At 42.9% G+C, this 27,926-nt stretch overlaps 1 long non-coding RNA gene across 1 annotated transcript; it reads left to right on the top strand.

Annotated features, from left to right (window-relative positions):
* On the top strand, positions 1 to 23,422 carry LOC118663596. The gene is made up of 3 exons (XR_004970093.1): positions 1 to 2,215; positions 22,513 to 22,641; positions 23,174 to 23,422. It is a non-coding gene; the product is annotated as an uncharacterized LOC118663596 (long non-coding RNA).
* Positions 23,423 to 27,926: the final 4,504 nt, after the last annotated feature.

Genomic DNA, 27,926 nt, shown 5'->3' with positions numbered 1-27,926 from the left:
TTAACTTAATTGGGGTACTCCTAAGGCTTAGGAAGAGCCACACTCAAGGGTCCAAAAAGCCTCATGTGGCTCGCGAGCCGCAGTTTGCCTACCACGGCCCTAGACCAACATCACAAGACCTTTGTTGCTTAGCAATAACTTGGGCTGGCCTCATTCTCCTGGGGGAAGGAGGGACACAAGAGTTTCACAGCTGATTTTGACCTTGTTGCATGATTATGGGCTAGACAGCTTTGCCACAGAAGTTGTGGGTGGGGGCAGGCACTGCGGAGGCACACTACACACTATCATTATGTTGTATGAGATTTAAAAATAATTTCAGTCACTTCAACAAGCTGCCAATGAGTTGGCATTTCCCTACAAGGTACCAGTGACCCCTATTTAGGACCCTTGGAGGAACACACACTGCTTCCCCAAGCGTGATCTCATTGATCCCACAGACAACCCTGGAGTCTGGTTTTAGAAAAAACTAGGCAGAGACATTTAAGTGATTTGTTCAGTGTAACAGGGCAAGAATAAGTACCTTCATTTCCTAACTTCTAACCATATTCTCGCCTGCAGTTTGATGTGAGCAGGGAGATGTGTCCACACGGGGTGATTCCTCCAGCACTGGAAGATGAACGACATCAATAAATGAATAAGAAGGTCACCCACTTATGCCTCCAGTCTCCCTGGTGGCCTGTCTTGGCTTCCTTGTTATCTTCATTAGAAATCACTTGCTTTCTTCGGTGCTTATTACACAACATTATGCTGGGGGCGGGGGATGAATAATTAATTCCCAGGCTAGGCTGTCCCTTTGTCCCCAGCACTTTGCATCCTCCCTGCCTTTCTCCTCTGGAGATCAAACTCTTATCCCTTTTCTTAGTGTCCTTTGATGCATGCCTTTATGTCTGAAGGGATGTGCTTGTCAGTTCCGTTCTAAGGACCAGGAAATGACCTCAATCCCTGCTTCTGTAAGGATGAGGTTGGAGGGAGGCAGCCCAGCAGCCTCCCCTGCACCCCTTTGTTTGTTTACATGTTTGCATCATCAGTTTTCAGCACTCATTGTCCTATAAGTGAAAATAGGACCCTTATTTTGACAGCTGGCTGTGTCTTTGATACTGGAAGCTGTCATTTGGAAGAGGGGGGGACGAGAGCAGATGAGCAGCAGCTGGTCTGTGCGGCAGCCGCCCCTGAGTGCAGCTGTGGGTGTCTAGAGTGGGATTTGGGGCATTTGTGTCTGTTTTGTGTTTTGCCCAATTCCCTGGGCTGGATATCATTAGGCTGCAAGCACCATGCTCTGTTTTGTTAGCTACAAGTTCCCAGAACCAGGGAAGAGGGAAGGAGAGAGAGCAAAAAGACGAGGAGAGGACAAGAAAGGAGACCAGCAGAGAGCTCTCCGAAGGTGGGTCAGAGTGAAGTGAAGGCCCTGACTTGGAGGAGAGAAATCCCAGGAAGAAAAGGGGGAAAACGAAGTGGAAATGGGTGCTTGGTGCATGGATGGACTGGTGGCTGGAGTTGAACTCTGTCTTAGTCCATTCAGGCTGTTAGAAGAAAATACCACAGACTAAGTGGCTCATAAACAACAGACAGGTATTTCTCACTGTCTGCAGGGGGGAAGGAAAGGTCAGGGTGCCAGCATGGTTGGTTTCTGGTGAGAGCCTTCTAGGTTGCAGACAGCTGGCATTTTGCTTTGAACTCACATGGTGGAGGGACGGGGCAAGGAAGCTCTCTGGGTCTCCTCTTATGAGGACACTAATCCCAGTCATAGGGGCCCCACCCTCATGACCCAAGCCACCTAAAGATCTTGCCTCCTAGAAACATCACATTGGGGGTTAGGGTCTCAACGTCAGAGTCTATTGCCCAGAAATTTCTATTGGGGACCCTGGCTGAGAATATGGCTCACTCATTCAACATCTCCACTGAGCTCCTCCCTGGATGGAGAAGACAGTGTCCTGGGCACCAGGAACACAGCAGTAAGACAGATATGGCCTTGCTCTCCTGGAAGAAAACATTCTATGAAGAGTGTTATTCAGTAGTAAGAGTTAGGATTGGTTGCAAAATTTAGCATTTATTACGAGTCCCAGAACCCACCTCTGAGCTAGTGACTTCATTCTCAACCCGATTATTAATGTTTTGCCTTCACCATATTTGACTCAGGAACAAGATGGGACTGTGTTTGTGGGCAGAAGAGCATCTCTGGACACAGCTGAGAAAACTGGCAAGAAGCCTCAAGCAGGTATGTGCACACTTGTGTTCACAGTGGCATTATTCACTGTGTTATTCCAAGGGAGGAAACCACCCAAATGGCAGCAGTGGATGAATGGATAGACACAATGTGGCCTATGCATAGAGGGGACTATGATTCAGCCCTGACATGAAGGAGGTTCTGACACATGCCACACAAGGATGACTCTTGAGGACGCCGTGCTAACTGATAACATTGAAATAAGCTTAGAGCGAGCTTCCCCGCTGATTCTGGTACAATGGGTTTTCTTTCCACGGGGTATTAAATGCTGCCCCACGCCTGCTTACTTAGCCCCATGGTTCCAAAAGTGTGGTCTGTGGACTGGCAGCAGCATCCCCCGGGTCCTAATTAGAGAACCAGAGTCTTGGGCCCCCACCCAGATCTGCTGCATCAGATACTTTCAGGGTGGGGCCCGGCAATCGGCTTTGACAGGCCTTTAGGTGGTTCCAATTTACACTGACGTCTGAGAACCATGAGCGATATCTTTTTTTTCCCCCAAATGTTTTTTTATTGATTTCAGAGAGAGGAAGGGAGAGAGAGAGCTAGAAACATCAATGATGAGAGAGAATCATGGATCAGCTGCCTCCTTCACGCCCCCTACTGGGGATCGAGCCAGCAGCCTGGGCATGTGCCTCCTGGTTCACAGGTCGACGCATAACCACTGAGCCACGCCAGCCAGGCTTGAGCGAGATCTTTTGACAACTCCTATTTTTGCTGATGTGCCGATGACTAAACCCAGAGCTCTGGGACAGTCAGATATGTCGTTTCCCCATGTATGCGACCAATTACTGCAGAAACGCACCATTTATCTCCTCTTTGATGTTGGCCTGGAAATGTGATTTGTATACAGTATTACTGGGGTTGGAAAAATTAATGAAAAGTATCAGAAATACTGTGGCCCCAGAGGCCACACCTAGCATCATTCCTAGAAACTTCAAGGAGGCAAATTTTGGCTTCATGAAAAGGAAAATCTTCCTTCCAGTTGGAGGGCTCTGGCCACGGGACGGGTTTTCCTGGGAAGCGGTGGACTCTCACTGGAGGTGTTCCATCTGGACGCCGTGAGGAAATCTAAGAATGAACTGAACCAGCCAAGGTTCCCATCTGCCTGACTGAACAATGTTGGTATCAGAACCACCTGGGGTTATTAAAAATGAATTCCGGAGTCCCACTCACAAAGATCCTGATTTGTTGCAGCTGGGGTGGGACTCCGGCATTGCACTGACTCACAGGAGATTTTGAAATGCTAGCTCTGAGGATTACTAAGCCGGGTATATTTGATGTCCCTTTCCAATTCTATGACCATGCGAAAGAGGATAGAAAGGTTAGCTTCTAACGGCTGGGCAAAGAGAAAAGATGGCAGAATTTTCTCCTTCAGATAAGAAGTTTATATCAGCAAGTCATATGGAAGGTGGTATTTTCACCTCTGTCAAGGGCACCCACAAGAAATGAGTCTAGACTACAGCAGAAAGGATTTGGAAAAGGCAGAAAAATGTCTTAGCAACGAGGACAATGAAACATTAGGATCAGCTAAAGGAGTTGATTGTGGAAGATTCTTTTTGAGAGATTGCTCAAACCAGGAGGACTTCTCATCTGTCTGGGCCATCACTGGGCATGGTTTTAAACCCCGATGCTGACGTTCCAATTCACACAACAGCATAGTAAACGGATGCGTACTGTTTCCCCCACGCTCGCAGAAGAGCCATAATGAAAGCGTCCCTCATCGTTAGGTTACTAATAAAACAACCAGCAAGTGGTAAACAGGTAAAATATTCATACACTCATAAGACCTGGTTAATAGGAGCACAGCCCAGTTTCTTATGGACCAACCCAGCACTTAATCCCCTGTGGATGATTTCAGCTTTTGACTGAGCCTTCATTCATCCATGGGCACCAAGTGTCTGGCATGGAAATGAAGAAAGAAACTTCTACCAGCCCACATCTTTCTGTGGCTCTGATGTTGAGATACAGTTGGAGTTAGACATCAAGGCCAAGTGCTGAAAAGGGATCTGAACGCGAAAAGGATGGCAGGAAGGAAGTCTGAACAAACACAGATAAGAATAGCAGCTGGAGAGCACAGGCCCCACCCTGGATGCCACGTGAGGTGCTGACATGGAGCCAGGGCAGGGACGAGGGACCCAGAGGTGACCCTGGCTGGGGGTCCGGCCAGAGGAGATGCAGACATCACTGCATGTCTTAAGTATTTCTGCTTCAGGAAACAGTCCTAGGGAGACCCTGGTACTTTTCCCTCTCTTTGAGTTGGAGGCAGATGTAGCGCTTATAAAAACCCGTCCAAATTGTCCCGAAGTAGGAAGACCCGTTTTGTTCAGGAGCACGTCTACAAAGTGCAGCACAGCTGGTCCTGGAGCCTGGTGACTTGGATTAAAACCTCCCTCTCCCACTTGACCACTGTCAAGTTTCTTTACATTTCCAGGCCTCCGTTTCCTTATTTGGAATATGAAGGCCCTAAATGAAGACCTCCCAACACCATGCTGACACCTGGCCCAGGCCTGTGACCAGGTTTTTAGCATTCCTTGGCAGAATGGGGGAAATAAGGGCAATGACACATGCATGTATGTTGGCATCGGCTGCCAATGGTTTTCTGCCATCTCAAGTGCGCACTGTCCTTTGCTTTTGGAAATAACGAGCTTAATAGAGGGTCCTTTTAGTTTCATGTTTTTTGCAGATTTAAGTTTAAGTTTGTCCTCCTTTATTTTTCCCCTCCTGATTCATGAAATCCAATAGTTTGAGAACCATTCTTCTAAAAGGTGTGAGGAAGTAGAAAGAGGAGTGGGCAGGGCTCTCACTCAGTGAACCTGCCTGATTCTGCAAGGGCATGAATTTATACCAACACAGGCTTCTCCTCCTGCTTCTCACGGTCTTCCTTCTTTTTCTCCTGTTCCTTGGCGAATTTCTCCCTCTCCTTGAGTATGTTTCTAACCTTATTCTCTCTATTGCTTTTGCTTTAGCCCTTGAAGTGCAGCAGAATATGCCCTTGCCCCCAACACATGCCATGTTGGCATAGGAATTATTTTGAGCTAACGGCAACTGAGGAGAGGCAGATACAAGAACCCCTCCTCCCATTCACCTAAGAGCAGGACACAGTTTGTAGAGGTCTCCCTTCTCTCTCTACCAGGAAGGATAGAAGTTAATTGCTGGAGATAACGCTAGAGGCTAGGGTAGGCCCTCACCGAGACCCATCCCAGGAACCTACAGAACAGACTTTGCTAACTAGTCCCTATCTTCTTTAATTCCTCCATATACTTCCACCCCGGAAACTCAAAGACCTTTTTCTTTGTCTTGTCACTACTATAAACATTTCTTTTTCTTTTGTTAAGATGCTATATGAGCCTGGCTGGTGTGGCTCAATGGTTGAGTGTCAACTATGAACCAGGAGGTCACAGTTTGATTCCTGGTCAGGGCACATGCATGGGTTGTAGGCTTGATCCCTAGTGTGGGGCATGCAGGAGGCAGCTGATCTGTGATTCTCTCTCATCATTGTTGTTTCTATCTCTCTCTTCCTCTCCGAAATCAATAAAAAAAATATTAAAAAAAATAAACTCCTGATTGTATTTGTTTAATATTTTTTGTCAGTCTAATTTACAAGGCTCAGCCAATGAACCCACAAGGGCAGAGGGAGAAAAAGTTATGTTTTCTCTCCTACACCCTTTAAGCTATTCCCCCACCCCCCTTTTGGCTTTCTCCTGGCTTCGTTCCCTCCCCCTCACACATTTCATGTCTATTCCTGTTTTTGTTCCTGATTTTTTTTTCTAGCCACAGGTGCTGCATCCCGATGTGTGCCCCTCAGCCAGGTGACTGGGTGGAGGACACGCAGGTGCTGTGCGCTGTGGGGCAGACTCTGCCATGTCCCCTCCAGGTGGAGGTCGTGCTGGGAACAGAACAAGTGAGGCAGCCCAGATTGATCTCCCTGTCCCCAGACAGTGGCATGTCATTAATTGAGAAGCTCCCTCTTAGCACCAGAGTTTGGATGGCTGCCCAGATCCCTTCCGACCACAGGGGCACACTTTGGGCAATGACTTTGAGAGAGAGGCTGGGCTCTGCACAGACTCAGCAACACAGCCAAGGGACAGATATGAATCCATGATGTTAGCAGTTCCCTTGAAATGTGTGGGGAGACATTTCTCCTCTTAGAGAGCCAGTGTGGCTAACCAATCCTGGTTTGCCTGGGACTGCCCTGGTTTCACACTGAAAGTGCCACGTTTTGGGGAGCCCCGGCACACTGGGGCAGGTGGTTCCCTTAGAGCAGTGGTTCTCAACCTTGGCTGCACATTAGAATCACCTGGGAATCTTTTTAAAATCCTGATTTCTGGGCCTCATCCTCCCGAAATTCTGTTTCTTTGTTACTAATGTTGTGGCCCCAACCCATAACAAAGAAACAGAATTTCCAGAGGATGAGGCCCAGAAATCAGGATTTTAAAAAGATTCCCAGGTGATTCTAAATGTGCAGCCAAGGTTGAGAACCACTGCTAGAGCCAGGAGTGACCAGCCCTCTACTGGACTATTTGTCCGTCATTTGGCACAGGTAGGCCTTGTTCAGAGAATGAAACCAATCCAAGAGATTAGGGTCACTTAACCCAGAGCAGGAAGGGGAAGCTGGTGCCGGGTGGGGGGGTGGGGGGGGGTGGAGGGGGTTAATGGTATTTGGTGACAACCTTCACGTGTGTTCACTGGGTGAGCTAGAGTGTGTGTCCTGCTGCTGTCTGTCCATCTCCACCCAAGCTCAGAGCCTGAGGAAGTGGGTGTGAGTGGAGCTTGAACTTACTCACCACGCCGAATTTCCTGACGGGGAGTATTCTTAGACACTAGAATGACTTTCTAAGACAGATGAGGTATTGTGCTTGGAGGTCTTCAGCACAGCGCGTTCCTAAGGGCTTTCCGAGTTTAGGTGTGGCCAAGAGCTGAGGAGATGGATGAAACACGTTTCCCAGGCTCCTTCCAACTCTGGGATTCTGTTTCCACCCATCCGTATTTTATGGCTCTGATTATTTTTCATGTCCTCTTTCGCCTGTAGTTAAACCTCATGACAACTGATTATAGCCTCCTCGGGAGGCAGTCAAGCCTCCCCAAAGCATGATGGAGAGGAAGGAAAGATGAGCATGTTTGTTTGTTTGTTTTCGAGAGGGATGCTTAAATTTAGAAAAGGTTATTGATTTGGTCAAACAACTTCAAGACAATATTAGAAATTTAAAACAGGGGTAACAATTCCTCCTGATCCTATTATCCTACCAGGCCGAGTGACCCAGCTTCTCTTCCACTCACTGTCCTGAGAGTTCCCCAGGGTTTCACAAATGTTTAACCTGGCCTCCAACCTAACCCACTTAGGATTCTCACACATCATGGCAATGGGCCCTTATTAAGTGATTAAAGTAAGGAAGCAAAACAAACCTAAAAAAGAAAAAAAAAAATCTATGTAATCTGAGTAATTTCCAATTTTAAAAACCAGCTTATTTCCCTTCACGGAATTGTCTCACGTTCTGGGAAATCAAGTTGCGCCATCTGGTGAATTGTTGTGGTTAAAAGTAGGGCTTTGGGGTTCGTGGTGGCTTCTTGTTGTTTTAGGGATGTTTTCCGCTTCGTATAAACAGTTCTGTTCATTGGAAATTGAGTGCCGCCTACATGAAATCTGAGCATCTCTTGCCAGGATGCTGTTCTGAAATCATTGTTACTTATCACTGATCCCAACTCGCCAATCCTGAGGCCAGACGCTGATGGCATAAACCCTGTGGCTGATTTTTTTCCCATCAGACCCTTAGGGGAGTTCCTTGGTCTCCTAGGGTTTTCTAGAGAAACAGAACCAATAGTGTGTGTATATGTGGAGAGGAGGCTTTATTTTAAGCAGTTGGCTGGCAAATCCCAAATCTGCAGGGTGGGCTGTCAGGCTGAAGAGCCAATGTTGTGGTTCACATTGAAGGGTGAATAATTCTTATGCTCAGGGAGGTCAGTCCTTGTTCTATATTCAGGCCTTTGACTGATAGGATGAGGCCCACCCACATTATGGAGGGCAATCTGCTGCACTTAACGCCCACTAATTGAAATGTGAATCTCACCTAAAAACATCATGAAACATCCGGAATCATGTCAGACCGAGTATCTGGGCACCATGGCCCAGCCACATTGACACATAAAATTAACCATCACATTGGATTCCATCTGCCTACGTGCTCAGCACAGTCCCCTGGAAAATTGTCTCTAGGTTTTGATTAAAACTGCATTGATTCGGAGATTAATTTGGAGAAAAGTAACATCTATTCTGTGCGAGGTTGGCCTATTCATAAACATGGAAAATATATCTCTGTTTATTTAGGTGGGCGCTTATATCCTTTATTAGAGTTTTAATTTTTGCCCATAACTTCATATGATTTTTTTTGGTTAAGTTAATTCATAGATACTTTACAGCTTTTGATACTTTTTTAGCAATATGGAACAATGTTGACTTTTCCCCCCTGTATTTTACCAGACTCAGATGTTTTAGGTGTGGCCTAATGGAATTGTTGAAATGTAGTGAAGCCCTGAATCTGAGGCAAAAGCATGGTATCCAGGGTTATAACAACATTAATATTTGAGCTGACAGCATTCATAATGCCTTCAAAAATGCACCAAATGATTAGTTTCCAAATGAAATCAGCTTGTTGAAGTATTCACCCAAGAGATTTTAATAGGCTTTTCTCTCCCACTAGCGCAGGAGGTCAGTTCTCAGCACAGCTCACAAAGGCATAAGGTCATGACCTGCTCTCTATGAAATCTCCTTTATTTCAACAGCTCCCAAGTACCGGGGAGAATTAATTGCTCAACTGTAAGAACTGGGTCTCAGAGAAGTTTCAAAGCCAGCCAGATGGGAGAGAATTTTATGGCACACGTGGTCTTATGCCCTAGCAACAAAAAACCAGCGGGGGAAAAAAGCTAACATTTCCACTGTCGGCACAATGTCTATAATTTTCCTTTTTCTGGGGGATAAGACCTGAGAGAGATGAAGGACAAAACCTATATGCCTGATTTTTCATAATGCTGGGTGCTAGGGATTGTCATTAGTTGCTCAGAAAAAGATTATAACTGCTTGTCATTTCTGCATAGAAAGAAGGAAAAAAAGAATATAACAAAACTTTTGAGAAACATGTTTCGACAGCTTGGGAGTACGTTGTCTTATGGATGCATAGATGTGTTTAGCAGAATGATTACCTGGTCAAAGGAGAAAATGCCATATGCATTTTTTTAAGACTTTCCCCCTTATTTTTGCATTTTTTGTTTTGATTGCTTTTTATTAGATCTTTAATCCTTTTGTGTGTTCATTTTTGTAACATCTAATCCAGCGTAAGTACTTCTGTCCAGAAGGAGGCTGAAACAGAAGAATATGGGAAGCTCAGGTCCAAGTGCCAGCATTCCACCCAGTTGGGCATAGGCAAGGCTCACTTCTCTGAGCCTCATTCTGCCCATCTGACACAGGAGGGCGTTAGGTGACTCCACACGTCCTTTCAGACTTCAAGATTCTGGGTACCTTATTAGGCTCTTGGCCTTTGGAGATCACTTTTGATGTTACTGCAAATAAAAGTGGAAATCAGCTGCTTCTTTAAAACCAGTGGGAAGCTTGGAGGACACAGTCATCACTGTGTCTGCAATCCCCGAGGCACAGAGTCGGAAACTGCCAGGATGGCGAGACCTCCACGAGGCAGAGAGGAGCAAAGGGCCGATTTTGTGTATCTTTCCACATTTCTTCTCCCAGCAACGTCTTGAATCCCCATGAAAATTGGAATGGATGAGAACTGTGGTTTGTAACAAGATAAAAGGCTCACAGATAAAGTGAGTTATCTGTTTTGCTCTGACCGAAAGGTGGCTTTATGAGAAATTTTGCTGAACATCTCAGGAATTAATCTGGATGAGTGAGCTCAGACTGACATTCAGATACTCCGATGCCCTTCTTAGCAAAGATGCTGAAATAGCAACAGCTTTAGTTTGTTGAGGCAACACCAGCTGCCAGAAAAGAAAGGAAAAAAAAAAAAACCAGAAAGAGAGAAAATGGAAATAAACAGCATTCCAATTTAAGGTAGCAATTAAGAGGCTATCTTTTTGAAAGCCTTATCTAAGCAATCTATCAACCAATATCTGTTGATGTCCTACTGATCAAGACATCACATCTTCATTCTCTGCCTTCCAGGAGGTAATGGCTTCATTCACAGCTACCATCTCTTCTCCAGGCCAATGAAGCCCAGTGCCTTACTAAGCTTTCTCAGATTGCACCACACTGCTTAGAACCAGGCGCACCCCTAGCCTGGATGTCTTTGCATCATGGGACCTTTGAGTTTTCAATCCCTTTCAGTCCTCAGGCCCCCACCTTGGAGTCCACCCACTTGACTTTAGCTGCCTGGTCCTGACATATTTCTGCCTAGCCATTTTTATTCTTGGAATCCACCTCAGTTGCTGTTGTGTTGACCTTTCCAACTTCATGCTATCTTTAGCCCCCGGTTTTGCTGAACTCTGCAGCCCAAGACCTTTTCCCTGTCCTTCCAGGGTGATGTGGGGCTCGTGTGGTCTTAGGCTTCCACTCTGCATCCTAATTGCTCCAGAAGAGTCTCATGTGTCGGCTGGAGTCACCATGTAGCCTGTCCTCTCCAGGAACTTGACTTTTCCTTGGACCCACAAACATGCCTACTCACAGCCGATGTGGTCTGGGTCCCTTCCTCACTCTGTCAGGTCATACACCACCGGATAAGCCCACCTCAGCGTACAGGTATGGCTTGCCAGACTTTGAGCAGAACAGACCAGGGCAATACCCCCTTGCCGTAGGAAGTCTACTTCTTCAGAGCTCCCACTGAGGACTCAAATCGAGACTTTTCTTGAGGTAGAGCTGCAGAGATAAAGTCGTTAGAGACAAATGGTTCCCTATGGGAGAGGGATTGCCTTCCTCTGAGGTGAACAGTTTCTCTGGAAGATGAGGCGTGATGACAGGAAGAAACGTCCATTCTTTGATGCCTAGCCAGCAAGAGGATGCAATTCCCAAAAGCCAACATCTGTGCAGACTTGGGGGTTACAAAGTTTAGCTCTGGTAGGTTATCAGGGAAGACACAGTAGTTCAGAATTAATGTCATCTTCTTTACCCCATTATCCTCTTTTTCCTCATGTGAGTGACATCATTATACAGACAGTCTCCAGATCTAAAAACCTCTCTTTCATCCTGTTAGAATTCTGCTGAGTGTATCTGTAAAAGTGTCACCTCTTTGACCCTTCTGTTCTGTCACCTAGCTCGGGCCCTCATTATCTCTCACCTAGACTCATGCAAGAACCTCTTCATCCTGAAGTTTCCAACCCACTTTTGCCATTCCCTTTCACCACTCCAACATAAGGGTGTACCTTTGCCTTAAGACAGGAAGTTCATGTTTCTTAATACAGGAGTCAAATTTTTCCACAAATTGGCCATCTCCCATCATTTATCACCACATACCCTATGAAATATGGTAAAGAAAGGCCAAATGTTACCCTTCACCTGATATGATGCAGTAGCCATCATATTAATTTCTGCACTAGCATAACAAATAACTCTATATTTCCATCTCTAGCCTGAGCTCATGCCATGCTTTTCCCTGGAGTGCCCCCTGGACCTCCCTCTTCTCTCAAGCTGATCTCAAATATCCCTGCCATCCTACAGATCAGAACAATACTCCTCTTCTTCATGCCACCATGGCATGTGGCATCTTTGATCTTGTGCTGTACATGGTTACTTATATGTTCATCTTACTTACCAACTTGTAAGCTTTTGGGGTCTAGTGAAGTTAATACTCCTCTTCATGGTTGTGACAGTCATTGGTCATTGTAAGTACTCAAGGAATGTTTGTTGAAATGAATCTGTCCAACTATGTACCACAAATGCCAGGTTCCAGAGTTTGATACATACACGCAGCACACTTGCATAGCCACACCTATGCACATTCATGTTCAGGCACACACATGCATACTCACATATGCACACATATATTCATAAGCTCACATTGCACACTTACACTTGCACAACATTTATTCATAGTAGCACATTCACACACACATGCACACTCACAATGTACACATATACACATGTGCATACACTTGCACCACAGGCAAAACCACAGGCATGTTCATATACTTGCTCACACATGCAAACTCACACATGCACGCACATGAGAGAACACATAAGCACACTCACACTTTATCATACCTGTGAAAGATGAGTTTTGTCAAGAGCATTTGGATGTGGAATGGTGAGGGATCAGAGAGTGAGGTCCATAGAGAAGTTGAGGCATCAGAGTTGGATTTTGGGGTATACTTATCCCCACGTCTGATGGTTCTTTCTGAGGAGGGGGCTCTGTTTCTGTAACATCTGACCTGTTTCTCCTCTGCTCAGAGAAGATGGAGAGATTTGGCAGATAGGAAATTTAGAGAGAACAAACCGATGTGATCCACTCAGTCCCTCCATGATTTCCTCTTTGGGAGCTACCAGAGGGCATGAGTTGAGGAGGTACCGAAGGGCAGGGCCAGGTGGGAGGCTGCCACGGTCCAGGCCACCGTGACAGGAGTTCAGTCTTGGGAAGTTTACTTGCTCACAGATGCAAGCTGCATCGTCAATATCCGCTTCAGAAAGGTGAGGCAGCCTCCTCCTTTATCGCTTTGTTCCTCCATTGGCTCAAGTCAGGCAGGAAAGGAGAATCTTATCTTTTGGGATCCCTAACAGAATGATTCACCACCTCTCTGCTCTGACCACGAGTCTTCAAATTCCCACAAGGGAAGGAGGCAGAGAAAACCCCCTCTTGTTATCAACTAGTGTATCTACTTCCTGTTTGTGATGCATACCAGTAAGACACCCCTGCAAGTATTTGTCATGTGTCTTCATATATGATACTTCTATGACATATGATCCATACTTGATGCTTTTCAGCTTTCCCAGGGCTTAGAATCCCATTGAACAAAAGGACTCAACCATGTTTAGCTCCATTTATTTACGCCTGCTTTTGCTGGCAAGGGCCCTTCCATTCTGTTGGCCCATCTCCCTGGGGAGTTGGTCTCAAGCTGCGGATGTTCCTTTTCCTCCCCTGAGGTGACATCACTGTTGGCTGTGCCTCATCAGGCATCTCATCCGTTGTAATAAGACACTTCTGAAGATACAGGGAAGCAGCCCTATTTTTCACCACATGTATAATTCTGGGGTCACACAATCCCTTGTTCAGTGCTACCCTTACATTCAGTGCTACCCTTACATTCAGTGCTGATTTCACTTCTGTCTTCTCAGGGGAGAGACAGATTCAGAGAAGAGTCTGAGATGAGGGTTAGAACTCAGTTTTCACTCAGGGCCAGTGAAGAAAGGTTAAAGGGAGAAAGATTGTTGGAGGGAGAAGGCTGAGGAGCAAGTTAATAACTGGGGTGTCCAGCACCTTGGGGTTATTTTACAGACTTGGGGACCAGCTATTGTTATCTCCACTAAGGAAAGGAGAGGTCAGAGCCTGAGGCACAGGAGAGGGACTGAGTCTTAGAATGGATGACACAGGGCTCTTGGAATGTCTTCTCTTGATGGGTTTGACAATTCAAATAGATTTAGTTTGCTTGGGATGGTTGGTATTAAGTAAGTCTCAGAATGAAATAAACCTATCACACTAAACACATTTCACTAACACCACTGTCACCCAAAGAGGGTTTTGTTGTTTATTTGGTTGGTTGGTTTTGGTCTGGGGGAACCCAGCACTTACTGCCTTTTCCCCAGGATCTTCTTGAATATAAGCCACACTATGGAATCCACTGATGGGAATGTTACAATTACTTATGTCTCTGGTCTAAGTGTGCTGCCCATCATAGAGGGAAGCCTGCAATTGTCAGCTTTGAGGAGGACTATAGAGTATCTATTTAATTTTTAAATTATACCTAAGTAAAGCAAATGTTTCTAGAATTATGTGCCATTATTGAGATTTTGAAGCTGAAATGAGAACCTCAAAATGTACAGGATTGTGAAGGTCATATGTTATAGACCCATTAGACATAGAAGTGCTTTTGATAACATCCCTGATGAGTCACTGTGACTCTTCCATCCCCCCACTCCCACTCCCTACCCAGGGAGGTGAAGCCCCTGCCTCTCACACCAACTCAGAGTTTCCAAAAATGTGACATGTGCCGCTGCTGGTGTTCCGGGCAATTTCAGTGACATAAGGATTACCTTTTTTTTTTTTTTAACTGTAATATTTATGTATGTATTTTCTTATACATTAGATAAAAATAAACAAAGGGCAGACCTTTTTTTTTTAAGTGAAACGAGGCTGAAGATAACATAGCAAAGGAACACAATTTATGATGCACTTGGTATTCGCAAACAAGAGGGAGAAGAGTATTGAAAAGTGTGGTGGGGGCACCAAGTTAAGATGTAGCAGGAATAAGATTAGATAGAAAATGCGGAGTCTGTCAGCGGGACCTTGAAAGCAGCAATAAATGTAATCAAAGGCATGTTAGAAATAGCAAGAACATGAGAAAATGAGATGGAACTCTGAGATCAAGTTGCTTAACTCCCTGACCTTGAATGCAGTGATGGCTTTTTCTTATTTTGCTGGGATACTGGTGATCTGGAGGCCATGGTGGCATCACAATTAATGAAATTATCACTGGTAGTTGTCATGTTTCTGGCAATAACTAAATAGGATTTTTATGTTGTTGTTAATCCTTACCTGAAAATATCTTTTTCCATTCATTTTCAGAGAGAGTGGATGGGAGGGGAAGAGACAGAAGAGAGAAACATCAATGTGAGAGAGGCATCACATCGATTGGTTGCCTCCCCTTCATGCCCTGACTAGAGCCAGGGATTGAGTCTGCAACTGAGGTATGTGTTCTTGACCAGAATTGAATCCAAGACCCTTCAGTCTGCGAGCCAACACTCTAACCACTGAGCAAACCCGGCCAGGGCTAAATAGGATTTTTTTTTGTATCAAACTTGTTTCTGAAAACTAGAAAGCTGGACTAAATATTAAAATGTTTTTAAGTCATTGGAGAGTTACCAACTTATTGAAAATTTGCCATACTTTAAGGTATTTTCTCTGACCACAGGGAATTGAAGCTAAACATAAATTTAAAATTAAGGAAAAAATCCTCATATGTTTGGTAATTAAGCAATATTTTTAGAATACTCATGGGTCAGTGAAGAAATTACAATGGGAATTAGAAAATATTTTGAGCTATGATTAAATTTCTATGTTTTAAAACTTGGAAGGTGCAGCTAAAGCCAAGCTTAGAAGGACATTTATAGCTTTAATATGCATATATTAGAAAAAAATTTTAAAGCTGAAAAACCAGTAATCTAAGAATCCATCTAAAGAATTTAAAAAACAATCAGAAAATCAAATCTAGCAGTAAAAAAAGAAAGAAAAAAGCAGAAATTAGTAAGATAGAAAATAAACCTGCAAAAAATAAAATCAACAATGCCAAAAGCTAGTACTGTAAATTTCTCTCTAAGCATTGTGTTAGTTTGACTTCGTAAATTTTGATGTTGTGTTTTAATTTGCATTCATTTCAAAGTATTTTTTAAATATTTTTTGAGATTTCCGTATAGATATTAGACTACATTAAAATCATTAAAATTAGGAATTTCCATGTGTCAAAAGATACCATTAAGGGTAAACCACAGAGGGGGAGAAATTGTTCATCACACAGACAAGTGACAGAGGTCTCGGGTCCAGAATATAAAGAGCTCCTACAGATCAGTAAGTAAACGACCACCCAATAGAAGAGTGGGCAAAAGATTAAAAAAACAAAACTGACCGCAAGAGAGGCTATCCAAATGGCCAATAAATATATGAAAAACTGTTCAACCTCAGTGGTCACCAAACATGTGCAAATTAAAACCAGGAGATGCCTCTATATACTCACAATGGTAAATGTCAATACTGAGAGTTGGAGAGAATGTGGGTCAACTGGAACTCTCATAAGCTGCTGATAGGAATGTAACTTATCACCACTTTGCAAAGCCATTTTGCAGAATCTAAAGCTGAATATATTCATATCTTATAACTCAGTGATTCCGTTCTTAGATATCCCCCCCCCCTCAAAGAAAAAGAAGAATGTGTTCACCAAAAGACATTAGATGAATGTCCATGACAGGTTTATTCATAATGCTCTGTGGTGGGCTAAATCATGGCCCCCACCCCCCTCCCCAAGACTTCCACAAACACGCCCCTAGAACTTATGAATAACAGCCTTCCATGGTAAAGGGACTTTGCAGATGTGATAAAGTTAAGGATGGTGAGATTTTCCTGGACTACCCAGGTGGGCCCAATGTGATCACAAGCATCCTTATAAGAAGGACACAGAAGGACAAACTCAGAGAGAAGATAAAAGGATGGAAGCAGAGGGCAGAGAGGAGAAAAGATGCTGTTACTGGAGCAAAAGAATATATGTGGCCTCTAGAAGCTATAAAATAAGACAAGGAAATTGATTCTCATCTAAAGGCTCCAAAAGTGACCCAACCCTCTGAACACATTTTAGACTTCTGACCTCCAGAACTACAAGATAATAATTCTGTGTTATTTTAAGCCATTCAATCAGTGGTAATTTGTTCCTATAGCAATAGAAAAGTAATACATGCTCCAAACTGGAGAAAGCCCAAATGTCTACCATGAGCTGAATGGATAAATAAATGGCAGTATATTCCTATAATAGAAGGCTATACAGAAATTAAAATTATCAATTATAGCTTCATACAACAACATGACAAGCTTTTGTGAATGTGAGCTTGATCAAAGAAGCCAGACACACAAGAAAACACATGGTATGATTGTAATTATACTAGAGGTCTGGTGCATGAATCTGTGCATGGGTGGGGTCTCTTGGCCTGCCCAGTGATCAAGGCTAATCAGGGCGATCAGGGCCAGCCAGCCGGGGGGAGGGACTGCAGGAAGTTGGCTGTGGGAGCACACTGACCACCAGGGGGCAGCTCCTGTGTTGAGCGTCTACCCTCTGGTGGTCACTGCACATCATAGCTACCGGCCGGTCATCTGGTGGTCTGGTCGTCCAGTTGTAATGGTGGCTTAGGCTTTTATATAGATAGATAGATGACATTTAAAGCTACTGTCACATGGTCTACTTGGATGTCCTGCAGATAGAGGTTCTGAGAGTGAATTAAATTCAACATGAGGCCTCAGACGTGATGGCTCACTGTCCTTCAGGAACTGGGCTAGCCATGGGAATAAGGTCATTTGAACAAGTACTATTTGGAAGTTCTTGTTTACATTAGGTTCTTGGCTTCTTTGACATTAGCAGCTATATTCAGAGGCTGGCCTCCATAAAATGGAACAATAGAATAATAGGAGGAAAGGCATTCCCTTTGACTACCTTTCAGAGGTGAATAATGGGCAAGGAAAGTTCACTGTGCTGCTTTCTTTCTAAACTGCCAAGCAGGAAGCAGGCCCGAGGGTGGAGTTGGCACTTCCCCACATAATAGGGGCCTTCTCAAGAAAGAATTCTAGGGAGTTTTGGCTGTTTTACAAGATGTAAGTCCTAATAATCATTCCTTAGGTTGCTGTAATAGAAGGCTTTGCAAGTTAAGGGCTTTGGAACAGATCCTCCCAGGAAGAAAGCTGGGCATTGCTCCTGAGCAGAGGTAGGCAGAACCACCACAGCTTACATGTGCAGGAACATTCTACCTGAGTTACCACATCTGAGAGGGAGGTGATCAAGAATCTGCATGTTCAGTCCCAACTATTCTATAGAAACGCAAGTTTGGAGAATGAAAAGTCACTGGGCAATCTATACTTTCTCTTGCATGCACGAGAAGGGGCAGACTGGTAAAATCCACACACTCAAGTGATGTAGGGCTTGGGTTGCCACCAAATAGTCTCACCCAATCAACAGTACCCTGGGCAGCTAGGAGAGCACGTAAGTACACTTCTCAGGGGGCTCTTTCTTCTGCTGCCTGTGTCTCTCCCAGGCCTGATTGATTCTGGATGGTTAAAGTTCCATCTTAACTATCCAGATACTTCTCCTGGAAATTCAGTCCTCTCTTCCGTTTTATGTAGTCATCTTATAGAATGTCATGTTGTTTTACATTTTTACATGAAGACTTCAGATTTACCTGTTTATTTAAGATTTGTTGTTGGTGAGTCTACAGTGCTGACACTAGACCAAATGGTGCTATGAGCCAGAGTTTTCTTTGGAGGTCCCGAACCTGTGACTGGAGCCCCTCTCCCATATTTGGAGTCTTAAGCTCTTTGCCAAACAAAGTGCCTCTTAAGACCAAATCTAAAACTGAGTCACACCAAATGCCAATTATAGCCAATAACTTTCAGCTCAACTAGTTGACGTTTATCATTTTGAAAGAGATGAGGGTCTGAAAGCAAAGAAACCAAGCAACTCCATATTTTAGGGAATAACAAACAAGTGAGAGAGGGTGTTCCTCAAAGAAGCTCCAAAAAATCACATAAAACAATCAAATGACAGTTTATAGTGTTCCCTGCATTCCTATTTGAGCATCTCAGAATTAGAAAATAGGGATTTAAAACAGTAATGACCATTAATTCATCAGCTGATTCAACTCCAAGTTCTAGACACAATCAGGTTTCCCTCAGCCCTCAATATAGCAACAAGCAATTTATACACCACATCATTTAAACATCAAATCCTTCCTTGTGAGAAAAAAGTTATATTTAAAAGTAGAAATGAGAGTTGTATTCTTATTTAATCCTCTGAAGTGCCAACCATAGCAAGCTGAGCATTGCAAGGGTTCAAGGGCTATTTATTGGATGAATATCAAAATTTTACCCACTAGTGGGCTCTCAGTGATTGACTGGATGTCTGTCTCAACCATGTGTTAACATGCACCTGCTGAAATGTCATACATACTTACCTGAAACTAGAGGCCCGATGCACGAAATTTGTGCAAGAGTAAGCCTTTGCAGCCATGGTGGCTGCCTCAATCCCTCCTCGCAGCCACAGTGGCTGCCTTGATCCCACAGCTGCAGCCCCACCTTCTCCTGGAAGGTCATCCAGAAGGACATCCGGCAGCTGTTCGTTCAATTTGCATATTATGCTTTTATTATTATAGATGAGTAAAGAAGGTTTCCAGAAAAAGGTATTCATCATTCTTTACTAAAATTTTGAATTTTCTCAGGAAGCCCAAAATGCCTGTGTACTTGGACTGATCTAAAATGTAACACTTTAATACCAACTGGATCCATATTTGACCAGCCATCCAGAATCATGTTTAACTTTATTCTTAAATTGACCTCTACATCAGCAATTTTTCCAGTATCTTATTTTTGGCAATATTGCCTCCCTTTGTTTTGCTGCTTTGGAAATGTTAATGATAATTAATACTAATAAATATTGATGCTTGAACCCTAGTACTTTATTTCCAATTTTCGAAAAGTCTTCACATATATCGTTGATTTCACTTTCACATATATCCATGAAGTAGCAAGAGGGATAAAGCGCTGAATGTTTATCACAAAGAACTCGGCACAGAGTAGAAGCTGCTTTCCCAAGAGACCAGATTTGTGGGGTGGGGTGGGATGTGTGGGGTGAAAAATGTACAGAGAGGGAGAGGCACAATGTTTTTCTTTTCCCCCACTAAGGAGATTCAAAAATATTAGATTGTTCTGTCAGTTAAATACCCTTATGCTTTTGGAGCCAAATCTGATTTTAAAGGAAAATATTTAAGAAATGAAGCAATCACAGTGCTTTGTTACATACTTGCCAATTCTTGCCAATCTTACAAAATCTAGTGGCTTTGAGTTTCTGTCACTTTCAACATCCACCCCTCCTTACATTCATGTGCCTCCCTGTGTGTGTGTGTGTGTGTGTGTGTGTGTGTGTGTGTGTGTTTGTGTGTTAATCCTCACCAGAGGATATTTTTCCATTGATTTTTAGGGAGAGTGGAGTAAAGAGGGAAAGACAGAGAGAAACATCGATCGGGGAAGATATCTTGACCAGAATCGAACCTGGGACCCTTTGGTCTGTAGGCCGACACTCTATCCACTGAGCTAAACCGTCTAGGGTCCATGTGCCTCCCTTTCCAGTGTTTTGGACCCAGGTCAGTTACAATGGAGATATAGACAGATATATCCAGCAACATCAATCTTTCAGGAAAAAAATAACCATACAGTATTTTGGAAGTTGCCTAGGAACAGATAACACTTTGTCATAGGTTTGCATAAATCATACCTGTAGTTTGGCAGATCCTAAGTGGATATGAATGTAACACTCCTCAGTTCATATACGGGGTGTGTCCCTCAGAAAGTCCTATAAGAGAACTCTGGCTTAATGGACCATTTCCTGTGTTGTTAAGGGGCATCCTGACAATGTGTTGTACAAATTTACCACTTAAACTCGTAACATCTCCTAAGACAGCTCTTCAACGGTGGTATCAAGAACCATAAAAACATTCATTTTTTTTCACACAATAATTCCACTCACTCCTGGAAATTGATCTCAAGAAATATTTTGTTAATTTTAAAATATTTTTGCTTAAAGATTTTTTTTGCAGTGGAATTCTATAAAAGAATAGGTGTGAAAAAGGGGACATATAAATTATTCAATATTTGTAGAACATCTATATAAATTATCTAGTAGAATTTTATGCTGCAAGTGAATGTTATAATTATGTAACACCACAGGAGAATGCTGATAATATAATATTCATTGAAAACAATAGAATACAAATTGTCCATGCCCTGTGGTTAAGATTGTATTTTTAAAAAAACATACTAACATCTGAGAAACAGAGCTTGGAAGAGAATATAGAATATCAAAACACATATATTCATATGCTGAAATTGAAGTAGGGTTCTTCTTTTCTTTCAAAATCCCCTTTTATGTTATTTTAATAGAGGTTTTATAATAAGCAAAAATAAAAAGATAAAATGCAACATTGGAACGACTCCAAGGAGAGTAAAAATAAGAAGACAACAGATTGTCAGTTGCAGAATTTTTTGGCTTGAGTCAATTTTGTGACATGATTGACTATAATGCTGTTTATGTGCCATTTGTCATACTGAATTCTCCCAAGTGAGGGTAGAGGACATATGTAATTGTTTAGTGGAGGGGGGGGGGGTGTTATCATCATTCCATTTTTAATGAAGATGTGCCCACTGTACTTTTTTCTTTCGAGACTCATACTGTACACTAATGACTTTTATGCTACCCTGGAGTGGTTTACAATACCATCATCCAACATACCCTTTTTTTTTTAAATCCTCACCCGAGGATATGTTTTTTATTGACTTTTAGAAAGAGAGGTATGAAGAGAGAGAGAGAAAAAAATCTATGTGAGAAAGAAACATCGATTGGTTGCCTCATTTATGCATCCTGGCTAGGGATTGAACCCACAACCTAGGTATGTGCCCTGCCTGGGAATTGAATTCAAAACCCTTTAGTGTATGAGACGACACTCCAACCAACTGAGCCACTTGGCCAGGGCCATGATGCCCTTTTGAATCCTTCAACTATGAAGGAGCTCAGAACATGCCACCCCCAAATTTGCTGCTTTGGCAAGTTGGTTAGGTTAAGTTAAAGGCACTTGAGAAACAGCAGGCACAGGAAGGGTGCTCTGACCCTCTATTTCTTCCTGAAACCCGGAGATAAAACTCCCATGTGAAAGGTGCCAACTCTGTCCCAGGAAGAAGGTAGACATTCTTATCACCAAAGATGGGGAATTGGGCTGAGACTCTATACAAACAAAAATTGTTAAACTAACCCTCATCTTCTTAGTTTCTGCTCCACAATTTACTACCCCTTGCCCAAACCCCTTGGGCCTGTCATATACCTGTAAATGTATCATTCTTTTTTAAAAAGATATATTTTATTGATTTTTTACAGAGAGGAAGGGAGAGAGATAGAGAGTTAGAAACATCGATGAGAGAGAAACATTGATCAGCTGCCTCCTGCACATCTCCTACTGGGGATATGCCCGCAACCCAGGTACATGCCCTTGACCGGAATCGAACCTGGGACCTTTCAGTCCACAGGCCGACGCTCTATCCACTGAGCCAAACCGGTTTCGGCTATCATTCTTTATTGAAGATGCTATGTGAGCTGGAATGCTAGGCCACCGTTTTGAGTTCCTTTTCCTAGAGGTTTCTCCTGTGTGGTGTGAGCTGCGCCCATTTATGAAGAGTCCATCTGAAAAGCTAAGACATACAGAGATAAATTTCTGCCTCCCCTACAACACAAATGAATCTTAGATGAACTATTTCTTGGGGGACTACCAGATGACAAATACCATGTGAAGCCATAGTATATCAGTATGAATATCAATATGAATTACTATGATGCATTTTATGTTAAAGGGGACAACGATATGCAGTGGGGAAGAGGAAAGGAGAGAGTTTGAAGGAGACAATTTGGGGAACCTTGAAGTTGGAGAAGGACTTCAACAAAGCGAGATGCAGAGAGCTTCCCAGGAGGAGAAAACTCAGGTAAGACTCAAACACCAGGGGAGTTCAGGGCATGTCATGTACCAATCAGGGTGGTTCTCAGGGATGAGATGACCGGATAACTGCTTTGAAAAGAAGAGAGAGACATCATCTCATTCCCTGTTTGTTTATTGTGTTTAACATGATTTGACGTGTCAGGAGTACTCAATAGTTGACATTGAGTGAATTAATGAACAAACACACACACACAGGATGAACTGGCAAAGAGTGAAAGTAGGAATCCCAGGGAAGAGCTGCAAGGACCTGATCCAGGGCAGTGGGGTGGGAGTGAAAGGAAAGAAAAAGGGGAAGAATTGGTAAAATGGGAGGGGTGGAGGTGGGAAATGGCTTCAGGGTTAAAAACCTGGGAAACTGGGAAAATGGAAGGGAGGAGGCAGCTGGCATTGTGGCTAAAATCCCTTAAGAAGCAGGCATGATTATTTCCATCACCGAAGCATAGGTAGCTTCTCAATTCAGTCTCTCAACTCATAAAATAAAATTAAAGAATTGTAAGCACACAAAAATTTATTACAAGGTATTATCATGGCCACATGAGACCAAGAGAAAATGAGAAAATGGGAGAAAATATCTCCAAGGTAAATAGCTAATGTTGTTCAGGAATAGGAGGGAGGGATCATTTTATGGAAATGAAGGTTCCCAGGAGTCCCCAAGCACCCATAAATTGTACTGAGACACAATTCATGTTGCCACTAGGTAGAGCCATGCCTTTGTCCTCCGGGTCTGTTGTCATGGGCGACCAATCCCGGAGAGAAAACTAGCTTTGAAACAACTGATTAAATAAATTTAATTAATTTGGAAAGTATAAATGGTGCCTCATGGGACTTCTTTCTGTTTGGCCAGCTTTTAAAACACTGTCTGTCACGTGACTCCTCTGCTTTCTGCACGGAGACTCTGTCCTATGAGTTTCTTCTCATGGTGTGTACCTGTCCTAAAATACATCCTTGTGTACCACAAGATTTCTTAGCCTAGGGGTTGTTCTTTTTTTTTTCTCTTAATAATATATTTTTATTGATTTCACAGAGGAAGGGAGAGGGAGAGAGAGACAGAAACATCAATGATGAGAGAGAATCATTGATCGGCTGCCTCCTGCACACCTCCTATTGGGGATTGAGCCTACAACTGGGGCATGTGCCTTTGACCGGAATCAAACCCAGGACCCTTTAGTCCTCAAGTTGATGCTCTTTCCACTGAGACAAACCAACCAGGGCTAGAGGCTGTTCTTTTTAAAAAAACATTGATTCAGCTGAATAAAGCTAAAGGCCAGGCATGGTGCAGAAGGGAATCCTGCTTTACAGAGTGAGAACCAGTCCACTTTTTGTTTCCACACACTCCAATGTTCTTTCCTGTATCTTTAAATTTGAATCCAAATGAAGGTTGGCTGTTGGATAAGCAGGCAGAGACATCAACTGGGAGCTAGATCAGTGGTTCTCAAAGTGTGGCCCTGAACCAGCAGCCTGAGCCTCCTCTGGGAAGGTGATGTAAATGCACACTCTCAGGCCCCACGCCAGACCCACCGAATCAGGTTCTCTGCAGCCCGGGCTCAGCAATCTGTGTTGGAACAGACCCAGGGGATTCTGGTATAGGCTAAAGTTGGAGAAGCACTGGGTTACAGTCTGGATAACTGTATTAGTCACAGTTTTCCAGAGAAACAGAACCAATAGGCTATATATAGATATACATAAGAAGAGATTTATTATAGGAATTGGCTCAGCAGTTATGGAGGCTGAGAATCCCACGATCTGCCTTCTGCAAGCTGGAGAACCAAGAAAGCCAGCAGCTTAATTCAGAGTCAGAAGGCCTGAGAGTCAGGGGTCTGATGGTATAAGTCCATGTCTGAGTCCAAAACCTGAAGAACCAGGAGTGTCCATGTCCAAGGGCAGGAGAAGATGGATGTCTCAGCTCCAACAGACAAAGAACAAATTCACCCTTCCTCCACCTTTTTGTTCTATTCTGGCCTTCAGTGGATTGGGTGATGCCCACCCATATTGGAGAAGGCCTTCTTCTTTATTCAGTTTACTAAATCAAATGCTAATCTCATCCAGGAACACCCTTGCAGACACACCCACAAATAATGGTTTACCAGATATCCGGGTATCCCTCAGCCCATTCAAGGTCACATATAAAATTAACTATCACAATAACTAAAACTAGTTTTTAGGTTGAGGATTGTAGAAGTTGAGACCTTTATTTTCTTTCATTCATTCAATCATTATATTATTTCATCAACACTTAATTGGGTGCTTGTCACATATCAGACATCACTGAATGTGCTGAGGTTGACGAAACAGTCGAGGTTTTAGCTCTTAGTTAGGGTTGCAGATAAAATACAGGATGCCCAGTTAAATCTGAATATCAGATAAGCAATGAAAACATTTTTCTTAGTATTAAGTATATCTCAAATATTACATGGGACATACTTATACTAAAAATTCTTTGTTTATCTGAAATTGGAATGTAACTGGGTACTTTGTATTTTTATTTGCTAAATCTGGCAATCTTATTCTTGTGGCACTTACATTCTAGTGAAAAATACAGAGCCCCCAAAAGTAAACCTATTTAGAGAAGCAATGCTTCTCTGGCCAATGTGGCTCAGTTGTTTGGCATCATCCTGTGCACTGAAAGGTTGCCAGTTTGAATGTAGAATCAATTCCCCACTAGGAAGTGTGCTGAATGTTTCTCTCTCACATCGATGTTTCTCTCTCTCACTCTCTCTCTCTCCTCCCCTTTTCTTTCCTCTCTTTCTAAAACTCAATAAAAAAAATTTTTTTTTTAAAAAGAAGCAATGCTTTTCAGTGGTTATATTTTAAAAAAATAAAATGGAGTAAAGTGTCAGAGAGTGGCATTGGATTGGCTGGTTAGAAAAACCCTCTCTGAGCAGCTGGTAGCCGGCTACATGTGGATCTGAGGGAATGATATCCAGACAAATGAAATGCTTTAGTGCAAAGTCCCTGTGGTGACAAAGATCTTAATATGTTCTAGGAATTTCCCAAAAGTTAGCCTGGATGAGTATAGCAAGTGAGAGGCAGAGAGGCAGAAGATGGGATAGAGAAGCAAACAGGAGCTCAATCATGTGGGCCTTAGAAGGTTAGAGTAGAAAGTGAAATTTATTCTCTCATTAGAGAATTTTTAAGCACAGAGGACCCATAAGTCTGGCTTTCTGTTTTTAAATGATATCCTAGTTTCTGCAAGGAGAATGGTTTGCAAAAGGGGCAAGAGTGGGAAGCAGGGAGGCAGGTCAGGAAGGACTTGTTGAGGTCCAGAGAGGAGATGCATTTCCCTGATTAGTGATGTTGTGCATCTTTTCTTGTACCTGTTGACCATTTGAATGCTATCTTCTAGAAAATGTCTATTCAAGTGCTTTGCCCATTTTTTAAAAATGGATTATTTTAAATCTTTGTCTTTTTGAAAATTACAATTTGCATTCAATATTATTTTGTATTAGTTTCAGGTGTACAGCATAGTGGTTAGGCAATCACATGCTTTACAAAGTGTTCTGTCGATATTTCAAGTACCCACCTGGCACCATACATAGTTATTACAACACTATTGACTATACTAGAGGCCCAGTGCATGAAATTCGTGCAAGGGCCTTGGCCCTGGCCTCCACCTGCTGCCATGACCGAGGGGCCTCTGCTGCCTCTGCTTCATCCCCGCTCTCTGTGGCTTTGTCTGGAAGGACATCGGGTCTAATTAGCATATTATGCTTTTATTATTATAGATTCCCTATGCTGTACTTTACATCCCCCTGGCTATTTTATAATTATCAATTTGTACCCCTTTTTTAAAAAATATGTTTTTATTGATTTCAGAGAGGAAGGGAGAGAGAAAGAGAGATAAAAACATCAATGATTAGAGAGAATCATTGTTTGTCTGCCTCCTGAATGCCCCACACTGGGGATTGAGCCTGCAACCCTGACATGTGCCCTGACCTGGAATTGAACCATGACCTCCTGGTTTATAGGGTGACACTCAACCACTGAGCCACATGGGCCAGGCTCAATATGCACTTTTTAATCCCTTCATTTTTTTCACCCAGTATGGATGGACCTAGATAGTATTACATAAGTGAAATAAGTCAGATAAAGACAAATTCTATATGATTTCACTTATATGTGGAATCTAAAGAACAGAATAAACAAAATTGAAACAGACTCATAGATATAGAGAACAGACTAATGCTTTGCCCATAAAATTTTTTTTTGTTATTCAGTTATAGGAGTTCCTTATATTTTAGATATATTAATCCCTCATCAGACTATGGTTTGCAAATATTTTCTCCCAATCTGTAGGTTGCCTTTTCATTCTGAGGGTTGTTTTCTTTGCTGCAAACTAAAAGGAGCTTTTTAGTTTGATGTAGCCCGACTTGTCTATTTTTTGCTTTTGTTGCCTCTGCTTTTGGTGTCATATCCAAGAAATCATTGCCAAGACCATTTGGCTTCTTAACAATATTGAGAGTAAGTGTATTATTTTTTCCATGGTGCAGTATTCCTTCAAAAAGTGTATTTACATTTTCCTTGCAAAATCAAATCCTTTTATTTTTATTTTTTATTGTCTAAAGTTTTACATATGTCTCCTTTTTCCCCTGATTGATCCCCCCTACACAGCCATTCTCACCCCTGAGGGCAAGCTCCCACCACCCCAGTGTCTATGTCCATTGGTTATGCTAATATGCATGCATACGAATCCTTTGGTTGATCTCTAACCCCCCTCCTCCACCTCCTCTGACATTTGTCTCTGGATCTATTTTTGTTCATCAGTTTATGTTGATCATTATATCCCATATATGAGTGAGATCATGTGATATTTATCTTTCTCCGACTGGCTTATTTCTCTTAGCATAATGCTCTCCAGTTCCATCCATGCTGTTGCAAATGGTAAAAGTTCCTTCTTTTTTATAGCGGTGTAGTATTCCATTGTGTAGATGTACCTACAGTTTTTTAATCCACTCATATGCTGATGGGCACTTAGGTTATTTCCAAATCTTAGCTATTGTAAATTGTACTGCTATGAGCATAGGGGTGCATATATCCTTTCTGATTAGTGTTTCTGATTTCTTGGGATATTGTCCTAGAAGTGGGATCACTGAGTCAAATGGGAGTCCCATTTTAAACTTTTTGAGGAAACTCCATACTGTCTTTCATAGTGGCTTCACCAGCCTGCATTTCCACTAGCAGTGCATGGGGGTTCCTTTTTCTCCACATCCTTGCCAGCACTTGTCGTTTGTTGATTTGTTGATGATAGTCATTTGTTGATGACAGGTAGGAGAT

The sequence above is a fragment of the Myotis myotis genome, unplaced genomic scaffold (genome assembly GCF_014108235.1).
Source record: "Myotis myotis isolate mMyoMyo1 unplaced genomic scaffold, mMyoMyo1.p scaffold_m19_p_9, whole genome shotgun sequence".
Classification (NCBI taxonomy): domain Eukaryota; kingdom Metazoa; phylum Chordata; class Mammalia; order Chiroptera; family Vespertilionidae; genus Myotis; species Myotis myotis.
The sequence above is the reverse complement of the archived record's forward strand: the minus strand, read 5'-3'. Positions and strand labels throughout refer to the sequence as shown.